Raw genomic sequence first — 13,055 nt, 5'->3', positions numbered from 1 at the left:
TTCGCATACAGTAAATTATTAAAAACACTTTTCAGTTGCAAATGTACACCCAGATATCCTTTTATTTAACCTAACACTTTCACACAGCGTAACTATTATACCGGGACGCAGTGTTGCCATACACAAAAACACCATAGGCAGATGGACAGATGAAAAAAAACAGAGTATAGGGCTTTGATGTGAAGGAACAGGTTAGAAAATATTATAGTAGCCGTATGTTTCGTTGAAGTATTGTTTTTGAAAAAGCGAATGCATATATTATCGCGTTCGTGTTTGTGCAGTTTTTTCTAATGTAATGTATTTGTATGGAATATTAATTTTCATTCCCCTGTATTTAGAATTGATTTACAAATATAAAATAACAATTCCGTCTGTAATTTGATTTTTCATAACCTCTTTCAAACTCGGTATAATAAATAAACAAAAATGTATCACATGTGGATGAAGTCAGTCGCCAAATATCCTTTTATCATGATACTCTGAATATCTAAGCAGCGTGTATATATATATATATATATATATATATATATATATATATATATATATATATATATATATATATATAAAACAAAATGTAACGGCTGAGAGAGAGAGGGAGGGAGGAGGGAGGGAGGAGAGTAGAGAGAGAGAGAGTATATTCGCAATGTGCATATATAAATTTAGAGATTTTATAGGAGGAGGATGAGGTAAACGTCTCGGTTACTTTGAAAACAATTAAAGGGGACATGAGTCGCAAAAAACAGTGAACTGAGTCTATTTGGGGTCGGGGTGGGGTCAAGTTTTATTCCCGTAGAGTTACGTGACGTTACAGGGGTAGAAAAGTGGAGTCAATTTGGGGTGGGGGGTTGTGTTGGTTTTTATTCCGGAGAGTTACATGACGTCACAGGGGGTAGGAAAGGTGGAGTCAATTTGGGGTCAGGGGTTGAAAGAATGGTTCTTTTATTCCAGAGAGTTACGTGACATCACAGGGGTAGAATAGTGGTCAATTTGGGGTGGGGGGTTGAAATGTTGGTTTTTATTCCCCGAGAGTTACTGACGACAGAGGGGGTAGGAAAGGTGGAGTCAATTTGGGGTCAGGGGTTGAAAGAATGGTTTTATTCCCAGAGAGTTACGTGACGTCACAGGAGTAGAATAGTGGAGTCAATTTGGGGTGAGGGGTTGAAATGTGTTGTTTTTATTCCCGGAGAGTTATGTGACGTCACAGGGGGTAGGAAAGGTTGGAGTCAAATTTGGAGTCAGGGGTTGAAAGAAATGGTTTTATTCCCAGAGTTACGTGACGTCACAGGGGGTAGGAAAGGTGGAGTCAATTTGGGGTGAGGGGTTGAAATGTTGTTTTCATTCCCGAGAGTTATGACGTCACAGGGGGTAGGAAAGGTGGAGTCAATTTGGGGTCAGGGTTGAAAGAATGGTTTTATTCCCAGAGAGTTACGTGACGTCACAGGGGGTAGGAAAGGTGGAGTCAATTTGGGGTCGGGGGTTGAAAGAATGGTTTTATTCCCAGAGAGTTACGTGACATCACAGGGGTAGAATAGTGGAGTCAATTTGGGGTTGGGGGTCGAAAGGATGGTTTTATTCCCGGAGAGTTACCTGACGTCACAGGGGGGTAGGCAAGGTGGAGTCAATTGGGGGGGGGGAGGTCGGAGTTGAAAATATGGTTTTATTCCCCTAGAGTTACGTGACGTCACAGGTGTAGAACAGTGGAGTCAATTTGGGGTCGGTGGTGGTGGGTTGAAATGTTGGTTTTATTCCCGTAGAGTTACAGGAGGCCACGCCCCCTTTTCGACCTCATGTACGTACATGAGCTCATCAATAATGTGGAGTCGATTTGGGGTCAAGGGTATATCAGCTTATTAAGACAAGTGGGGTTTATTTGGGGTTTAGGGGGACCACGCCCCCTAATATGAGCTCATGTACGTACATGAGCTTGTAAGACAAATGGAGTCAATTATGAGCTCATGTACGTACATGAACTTATCATACAAATGGAGTCAATTAAGCTCATGTACGTACATGAGCTTATATTACAAATGGAGTCAATTTGGGGTCAGGGGTGGCCACGCCCCCCAGAATAGTGGAGTCTATATGGGGTCAGGGTGGCCACGCCCCCCAGAATAGTGGAGTCTATATGGGGTCAGGGTGGCCACGCCCCCCAGAATAGTGGAGTCTATATGGGGTCAGGGTGGCCACACCCCCCAGACCAGTGGAGTCTATATGGGGTCGGGGTGGCCACGCCCCTTTTGGGGGTTTGGGGGGTTGCCCCGCCCCTTTTTAGGCCTCACGTACGTACATGAGCTTATCAGGAGGGGGGAGGGGGGGTAGCCACGCCCCTTGGGGGGTGGGGGGGCGGGGGGCGGGTCTTAGTGGAGTCTATATGGGGTCTTTTCCTCTAATTAATAATGATAATAATAATAATAATTACATGTGGCGCCGTGCCAGAGTGGGTTAGGTCGTCAATGGACTGGTTAAGTTAATTTAAGCAACATTGGGGGAGGTCAGTCGTTGGATGGGTGACCGCTCTCCTCGGCGTTGATTCCTTGGGATAGGATCTTTACCATAATGTCCTCAGTCTACACAGCTATAAATGAGTACCTATCCCTGATGGGGTAGGGTCCAGCTATGGGTTAAATAGCAAAACTCAGCATGATGGAAAGAAATGAAGGAATAAACGACAAACGACGTAAATGGAACCTCTGGCAACAGAGGAGCTTTCGTCCGGCAGCCAGGTATTCAACCCAATTGAAGGGGAAGACGGTCAGGTACTTGGAGGTCGTCATCCAGCAACTGACCACCACAACGACAGTAACCAAACAGCCTGAGATTGGAGCTACAGAAGCAAAAAGGAAGAAATGGACAAGAGAAGAAAATAAGGAAATATGGAGATGCTACATCAGAAGCAACCCGACGGAGAGAGGATATAGAAGAAGGTTGGTCAACATCTGGAATGAGAGGAATAACACCCCCCCCAAACAAGAGCAGAGGCTGCACACCAAGTAAGGAACATAAAGAAAAAGAACTGCTCTCCCCAACAGAATGAGAAGAACTGGAAAGGGAAATGTTACACGACAACGAATTACACGAAGACGAACTGAGAGACGATGCCACAGAAGACGACAGGGATGATGAGGTATCAAACAACGACACACGAAGAAACACCCACGAAGTAACAGAGAGGACGAATGGGTAGAAAAGATTAGACAATGGATGGAGCCAGATACAGAGAGAACAAAGATCCCCTATATGAAAGCATACAACAGTGAGGTCAATGGAATAATGGGCATAATACACACCACCAGTATACAGAAACAAAAAACTTGGCATATGCAGGAGCAAGATTAGTAGCAGAACTGATGGGGATTCGGACACCAACACCACCAGCACAACAACCCACAGAAACCAAAACAGCAACCGCCTTGGAAAAGGCGCCTGAAAAAGCAAATCATGGTGATGAGATCTGACTTGAGTAAACTGAAAGAGATGGCAGAAAAAAAGGCTAAAAAGCAAGCAAACAAGGGAGGAACTCACGAGAAATACAAAGTACGAGAGAGGGGACTAAACAAACACAATAGAAGATGTAAAACAGAGGCTTAAGGCCAAAGCACATAAGATCCAACGGTACATGAACAGGAATAAGGGATACCAACAGAACAAACTATTCGGAACCAACCAAGAAAAGACTATACAGCCAACTAAGAGGGGAAGACAACCACCCAGAAATTCCCGAAGCCGAAACCAAGTAAGAGACTCTGGGAAAACATATTGAGCAATCCAGTATCACACAACAAACATACAACATGGCTCTAGGAAGTTGAAGGAAGAAGAAACAGGGAGAATAAAACAAAGATTCACAGACATCACGACAGACACAGTCAGACACCAACTAAAGAAAATGCCAAACTGGAAAGCCCAAGGTCCCGATGAAGTCCATGGATACTGGCTCAAAAACTTCAAGGCCCTACACCCACGAATAGCAGAACAACTCCAGCATTGTATCTCAAATCACCATGCACCCAAATGGATGACCACGGGAAGAACATCCTTAGTCCAGAAAGACAAGAGTAAGGGAAATATAGCCAGTAACAACAGGCCTATCACCTGCCTACCAATAATGTGGAAGTTACTAACAGGTATCATCAGTGAAAGGCTATACAATTACCTAGAGGAGACACATCCACCACCAACAGAAAGGCTGCAGAAGGAAGTGTAGGGCACAAAAGACCAGCTCCTGATAGACAAAATGGTAATGAAGAACAGTAGGAGAAGGAAAACCAACCTAAGCATGGCATGGATAGACTATAAGAAAGTCTTCGACATGATACCACACACATGGCTTATAGAATGCCTGAAAATATATGGGGCAGAGGAAAACACTATCAGTTTTCCTCAAAATACAATGCGCAACTGGAATACCCAAAATACTTACAAGCTCAGGAATAAGACTAGCGAGGTTAATATCAGGGAGGGATCTTCCAGGGCGACTCACTGTCCCCACTTCTCTTCGTAGTAGCCATGATCCCCATGACAAAAGTACTGCAGAAGATGGATGCCGGGTACCAACTCAAGAAAAGAGGCAACAGAATCAACCATCTGAATGTTCATGGATGACATCAAGCTGTATGGTAAGAGCATCAAGAAAATAGATACCCTAATCCAGACTGTAAGGATTGTATCTGGGGGACATCAGGATGGAGTTTGGAATAGAAAATGCGCCTTAGTCAACATACAAAAAGGCAAAGTAACGAGAACTGAAGGGATAAAGCTACAGATGGGAGCAACATCAAACACATAGATGAGACAGGATACAAATACCTGGGAATAATGGAAGGAGGGGATATAAAACACCAAGAGATGAAGGACACGATCAGGAAAGAATACATGCAGAGACTCAAGGCGATACTCAAGTCAAAACTCAACGCCGGAAATATGATAAAAGCCATAAACACATGGGCAGTGCCAGTAATCAGATACAGCGCAGGAATAGTGGAATGGACAAAGGCAGAACTCCACAGCATAGATCAGAAAACAGGAAACATATGACAATACACAAAGCACTACACCCAAGAGCAAATACGGACAGACTATACATAACACGAAAGGAAGGAGAGGAGGACTACTAAGTATAGAGGACTGCGTCAACATCGAGAACAGAGCACTGGGGCAATATCTGAAAACCAGTGAAGACGAGTGGCTAAAGAGTGTATGGGAAGAAGGACTAATAAAAGTAGACGAAGACCCAGAAATATACAGAGACAGGAGAATGAAAGACAGAACAGAGGACTGGCACAACAAACCAATGCACGGACAATACATGAGACAGACTAAAGAACTAGCCAGCGATGACACATGGCAATGGCTACAGAGGGAGAGCTAAAGAAGGAAAGTGAAGGAATAATAACAGCGGCACAAGATCAGGCCCTAAGAGCCAGATATGTTCAAAGAACGATAGACGGAAATAACATCTCTCCCATATGTAGGAAGTGCAATACGAAAAATGAAACCATAAACCACATAGCAAGCGAATGCCCGGCACTTGCACAGAACCAGTACAAAAAGAGGCATGATTCAGTGGCAAAATTCCTCCATTGGAGCCTGTGCAAGAAACATCAGCTACCTTGCAGTAATAAGTGGTACGAGCACCAACCTGAGGGAGTGATAGAAAACAATCAGGCAAAGATACCTCTGGGACTAAGGTATCAGAACAGATAGGGTGATACGTGCAAATAAACCAGACGTGACGTTGATTGACAAAGTCAAGAAGAAAGTATCACTCATTGATGTCGCAATACCATGGGACACCAGAGTTGAAGAGAAAGAGAGGGAAAAAAAATGGATAAGTATCAAGATCTGAAAATAGAAATAAGAAGGATATGGATATGCCAGTGGAAATCGTACCCATAATCATAGGAGCACTAGGCACAATCCCAAGATCCCTGAAAAGGAATCTAGAAAAACTAGAGGCTGAAGTAGCTCCAGGACTCATGCAGAAGAGTGTGATCCTAGAAACGGCGCACATCAGTAAGAAGAGTGATGGACTCCTAAGGAGGCAGGATGCAACCCGGAAACCCCCCACTATAAATAACACCCAGTCGAATTAGAGGACTCTGATAGAGCAAAAAAGAAGAAAAAAAAAATAAATAAATAAATAATAATAATAATAATAATAATAATAATAATCAATAATAATAATAATAATATAATAATAATACTCGAGCATGATCTATATATGATTTTTAGTTGTATATTTATTCATAAAGAAAATGATGCTTTTAGATTATAGTTGCAAAATATTATTATCATATATATTCAATATTCAAATGAGGTAAAACTGAATGGTAAGCGTATGAACTTTCTATAGCCTTAGGAACAATCCTGTGATATGAAAGAGAATTAAGCTTGTTTTATTATGCAAAATATTCTGAGGGGAATATTTAAAATGTATATTCGGTCTAGAATTAGAAAAATGCCTGTTCATTATATGCCATAGAATCCTAGATTACGAAAGCAATTTTCATCTCTTTGTTATGAACACCTTCTATTAAAGTTCGCGTGTATCTCCCACATTTAATTGTTCGTCTTCTCCCTAATTGACGTCCAGACTCTGTGACTCCCAAACAGCGATTAAATGCTTTGTAAATCAGCCTTTCCCCTTTACTTGATTATCCTGCCTAGTTTAATTCATGTCTGTTTTATGTACCAAAGTGTATTTGTATATTTACTTTATATAACTAAATGCAGGATATATATATATATTACTTTATATAATATAATAGAGATAAATATATCTATATATATATATATATATAATTATAACATTACATACATAATACATTTATACATATATATATAATATATAATTTTTAAAAAAAAATTATTTAAAATAGTTATCTTATATATCTATCTTATATTATATAAGTATATGTATACACACATACATATATAATATATATATATATTATAATATATTATATATATATATATATATAATATAATATAATATAAATATAATACATATATATGTGTGTGTGTGTGTGTGTGTGTGGTTGTGTGTATATATATATATATATATATATATATATATATATATATATATTACATATATATTATCATACATACATACAGAATTAAATCCCAAGTAATCACCAAATTCTGCAATTCGGGTGGAATTTGCGGGACACAAGTAGGACTTAAAATTCCCCTCTCTCTCTCTCTCTCTCTCTCTGTCTCTCTCTCTCTCTCTCTCTTTCTCTCTGTCTCTCTCTCTCTCTCTCTCCTTGGAGGAATTCGGAATTGTGGGGTCATTTTGGCAAGGACATAACTAAGGCTTCCGGCAAGTAACAAAGAATCACTTTTAGATTCGCAAGAGGAAGGAAGGAAGGATCGCTCATCGTTGTGGAGTCATCAATGTTTCGTGGTCCAGAGCTCGTCTTGTTTTAATGCTGGGTTTAGTATTTATTTGTGCATTTGTGTGTGCGTTTGTTTGCAAGTTTGTGTGCATGTGTTAATTAATATGAGATGGACTAACAGACAGACAGACAGACAGAACGAGGTAAGACTAATGATTAATTTTATGAGCGCACGCTTAATGGGGCTTTCTTTTATAGCCTTTATTGTGTATGAGTTTATGTGAGTGTGTGTGTGTGTGTTTGAGAGAGAGAGAGAGAGAGAGAGAGAGAGAGAGAGAGAGAGAGAGAGAGGAGGATGCAATAATGATATGTTAGTAATATATCTAATGCTGCAATAATAGTTTTCAAGGAGAAAGGCGAACCTCTGCTATGAAATAATCCAAGAGTGTCAGTGTCAGTGAAATTCCAGGGCCACTGATCTTGGTTAATTGTTTGTTTAATATCTAATCTATTTTTCTTCACATATTAACGTTTCAAGTTATTGTAGATTGCTAATTAAATTTAATAATAATTAATAATAATTTAATAATAATAATAATAATAAAAATAATAATAAAATAATAATAATAATAACTAATAATAATAATCTAGCTCCAATAATGCGTTTTCTTCAATAACCGCTACTAGGATTGTAGCCAATGGTGTAAGTATTATAGCGATATTTTCTCCTGAGTAATTACATTTCCTTTCCCAATATATTTACGCCACATGAATGTATTTCCCCCTGTTTATCATCTCAGTTCTCGGGTATTTCTGACGCATCACGAACCAGAATTTCCTGTCCATTCGTAGTCAGATTTATAACCAAAATTTATAACCAAAACAGATTCAATTTCACTTTGAACTGAACCGGAAGCCTGATGGGAATGGTACTACATTCCATTAGTGTATTTACGGGAACGAGGGAAATGGTAGTGGTAATATTCATGGCAGGAAAATGGAAAATTTCATTTCATACTTGATGATGGCAATGAAGAACAAGTCACACTGGAATATTCAGACGGAAATTATGCTGAAATATTTCAAGGCGTCAGAGTTCATGAAGGAATAAGTGGAAACACACAATTGATGTTCACGAGAAACTGTTAATAGATTGTGGGTTGCTAGAGATTTATCAGGAGAGAGAGAGAGAGAGAGAGAGAGAGAGAGAGAGAGAGAGAGAGAGAGAGAGAGAGAGAAAGCTAGCTTTATTCTCCTTCCACCCTCGGTGGGTTTGGAAATGGCCAATACACCTTAATACATTATATCAGTTTCATATTTTGCAGCAATGGCTGGTTTTTAAATAATGAGAGAGAGAGAGAGAGAGAGAGAGAGAGAGAGAGAGAGAGAGAGAGAGAGAGAGAGGAGAGAGAGAGAGAGTTTATAGGGAAAGACAAGAAAGAAATTACAGTATTCATCTCCATTTCACATAACATAAAGAAAACCCATTAGAATAATCTTTAACAATTGACCATCTTTACATTTTAGAGAGAAAAAGAATCTTAAGCAAAACCTAAAAGAAACAGAATAACTTTGGGGGAAATTCCCTGTTCTCTTTCCACCCACCCAAAAGTTATGTGGGTCACCGAGTTTGTAACTTTTTAAGCTTAAAGTGAAAAGAGTAAATATTCACTAGTCAGCCTCATTGTGACCCTTCCTTTCTCCTGATAAGTTTTGATTATTTCGGTTCCTGTAGTAGAACAATTTAATACAATCGTCCACACCTAATACACGTTTTTTGTGTGGGCTTTTGTTCATATAAACTGCATCAATTTGCGCTACTTTCAGTAAGTACAATCAACATTCTCGGCAATTTGTTCTTTAGTGTTGCTCAGATACAATGATCAATGTAGCAGCCTCGTCTCGAATGTTAAAGCTAATTTGAATTTGTATAACTTTTATTTATTATGAAGAGACTTTCGCAAATAGTTTATATATACTTGAAACGAAGGCTCTAAACACTTGTAGATTCAACATTAATAAAAGTCAGAGTTGATTAATGGAATCCTCCGATTGAATTAGTCATTTTCATTTTTATCTTTATCAAACATTGCCATCAAGGATGTGGCAATAATTAGAATCTCATCTTCCGTGGAAAAGTCGATCCAGAAATGGAAACATTTTTCAAGAGATATATGGTAATTAAAACCCTTGAACTTCAGTCTTTACCCAATGATACCTTTCTCTCCCTGTCTGTCTGTCTGTCTGTCTGTCTGTCTCTCTCTCTCTCTCTCTCCCTCTCTCTCTCTCTCTCTCTCTCTCTCTCTCTCTCTCTCTCTCTGCGGGAGGCATAAATTCTTATCTTTGCGGTCTTGGTGTCACAGTCAGTGTCAAGAAGTCAGAAAATATGAGAAAATATGCAGCGGTATTTCTTGAAGTCCTCCGACACTGAATGAAGGTTTCTCTTTTCACGGAATGTTCGATTTGCAGTTATTTTCTCTCTCTCTCTCTCTCTCTCTCTCTCTCTCTCTCTCTCTCTCTCTCTCTCTCCTAATCATTCCAGAATGGACCAAATAGTAGATGATACAGGCACCCTCTGTTCTGAGAACATTAGTGAGGTCGCATCTTATTTTCCTTTGAGAAATCAATGAAAATGCTTCAGTAAATGACATTCTTTTGGAACGAGGAAATGTTAGATGTCCCCAGAGATTCGGGATAACTATCATTATTAGTATCATTCAGAAGATGAGACCTATTCACATGAAAGAGGCCCCGGGTCCATTGACTTGAAATTCCAGAAACTTCCAAAGAAGGTGTAAATTGAAATACATAAAAAAGAGATACCATTTATTAAAAAAGAAAAATATAAATTAATAAAAATGTATGAAAATGCAAGAGAATAGTATTAGGGTAGTAAAGCATTGCATCTTCGCTTGGACTTCTGAGGAAGTTCCAGTTGCCCGACATCTTCAGCAGGGAGGCTGTCCCCAATAAGTAATAGTAAAAAGTAATAAGAAACCTTAAACCAGAAAATCTACTGTTTTATCAGCAATAATTTCATGCCTCTTCGTTTGGTTTCCCACTGATGCATCTCTCTTTGTATCCACGTATACTAAATGGCGGTTGAAACGAAATCAGCAGCCTAAAGTATTTCCAGGACAAATAACTTTTCGGAGAACGAATGTTGGCCGCCATTCCATTTGCATCGTTCCACTTTGTTGGTCAATTGTAAAGTATTTATTGTTGTCGAATGTAAATTCAGGCGTGAAGTGAGTAGTCCCTTGTTCCCCATTAGAGAGAAATGATTGTGTTTTGTTTCGCTAAGTGGAAAATACACTTGAACTGAGAATTTAGCTCCGGAAAGGTGAAGTATATTATACTGGATGCTCTCTCATAGTATTGTAAGAATAAACTCCTTTACTCCACAGAACGACTAGTTAAAGGTCTTTGCTTTATCGGTTTGCAGAGTCAGTGTCAATATGTCGGGTAATATTCAGTGGATTCAGGCAATGGACACGAACACTGAATAAAGGTTTCTGGGGATTTACAGTTATGTGCAACTCTCTCTCTCTCTCTCTCTCTCTCTCTCTCTCTCTCTCTAACTTGCCTGGCGTTGCCTGTGTCGTTTCACGCTTGTTAGATGCAACGGCATGAGATTTCGTGAAGTCTTGGAACAGAATGGTTAACCTGCGAATGACACAGCCATGACAAACTCCATTCTTGCATTATCCTCTGTAATGGACGCATAGGGAAAATTATCGTGCCTCCACTATGCCACACGGGCAGATCTTTTGGGTTTAGACAGAGACAGAACATTGGAATCTGTTGGGTAAAATATGGTTTTCACATCTTTTGGTAAAATAGTTTGTTATAATTTGGTATATCTTTAATTTGTTTATATATTTTAGCATGATCATTCAGGGGGATTCTTAGATAAAGCAATCTTAAGGAAAATATATATATATAATATATAGATATATATATATATATATATATATATATATATATACACACATATATACATACATATATATATATATATATATATAGATATATATATATATATATATATCTATATATATCTATATATATATACTTTCTTCAAGATGCTATTAAAGCCTTGCTTTCAAGGAACAACGTGTCAATCCTATCACCTATTTAGTAGCTTGGTAATACGTAATGATGAAATACTCACTAATTCTTTCTTGTCATCACATTTTGTCTTGTTTCAGTCTTTAAGAAATTCGTTCATGAATAAGTTTTCATCGCACAACCCCACCCCCATCCCCAATCCCCCCCCCTACCCGCCCACTACCCCCTACCCACCTTACCCACCCTTCCCAAACCAGCACAGCCTCTCATTACTTGTTTGTATAAAACCTCATTAATCCGACATTAAATTCGAATGAGCGTCATCACGCCGAGTGCCTGAGAAACTCAAGTATTCTCGGGACAGAGAAAATTACTGAAGGGAAACTGGACTCAGTAGTTTAATTCGTATAAAACACTAATGTTACTGAACTTCGCCTTCTTGAAGGCTGACTCCTTTTTGTTCATTCTAAATTGTTTCTGAGAATATGAAAGGAAGTACAGCAAAAGGAATGAAAGAGGTTGCAGTTAGGGACTGAAGAAGAGGACGCTACAAAGAACGATGAGTACTGTCTACAGTGGACCCTGTGAGGTCCACATATGGTACTACCCTCCTACGGTGGTTAGAATATAGGCTTTGTAGTTTAGTCTGCTTAAAATGTCATTTTTATATACCGTATTAAATAGGTAGTTAAATTTGGTCATATTTATCAGTCTATGAGAAACGCTTTCATATTTAGAAAGCTTGACTCAATTTCACCAGAGGACTTTTTGTTTCCTCTCTCCAAGTACCTTCAATATTTCCTGCCCTCTGACTATTGGGGAAACTGACAAATTCTCTCTTTCAGAAATTCTTGGCATTTTTTTCGGTTTCATATAAAAATTCTTGAATATCACTCGATGGTTTATTATTGAAAATCTCTCATTATAATGAGAACCAATTTATAATGCATATGAGTCTCTCTCTCTCTCTCTCTCTCTCTTCTCTCTCTCTCTCTCAAACTCTAACGGAATAATTTTTTCCCTGAGACCGAACACTCCAATAAGGATTATCAACATCTCAGGAAACCGTCAATTCAAAAAGCTTGAATGAGAACAGTAATTTATCCAAAATAGAATGACACCTTCCCATAACACCTGTCCATCAGAGAGAGTTTGTCGTGGCTTGCGTGAAATCAGGATGATATAAAAATATACAAAGCATCTGTCATATAAGTATTTTATTTGCACGAAATTCAGTGGAAGGGCGAAACGCGTTCTATGTTATAAATGGGTTGTTTACCGTTGTTCATCACTTGTGATTAATATCTATACAATATGGAACACACACACACACACACATATATAATTTATATATAGATATATATATAGTATATATATATATATATTATATATATATATATATATATATATATATATATATACATACGTATATATATATATATATATATAGTATATATATACATATATATATATATATATATATATATATATATATACACAGTATGGAGTATATATATATATATATATATATATATATAATATATATATTATATATACATATATAGACATATATATACATATATATACATACAGTATATATATATATATATATATATATTAAACATACATAATATATATATTATA

The sequence above is a fragment of the Macrobrachium nipponense genome, chromosome 34, assembly GCF_015104395.2.
Source record: "Macrobrachium nipponense isolate FS-2020 chromosome 34, ASM1510439v2, whole genome shotgun sequence".
In the NCBI taxonomy this organism is placed as follows: Eukaryota; Metazoa; Arthropoda; class Malacostraca; order Decapoda; family Palaemonidae; genus Macrobrachium; species Macrobrachium nipponense.
This window is presented reverse-complemented; position numbering follows the sequence as displayed.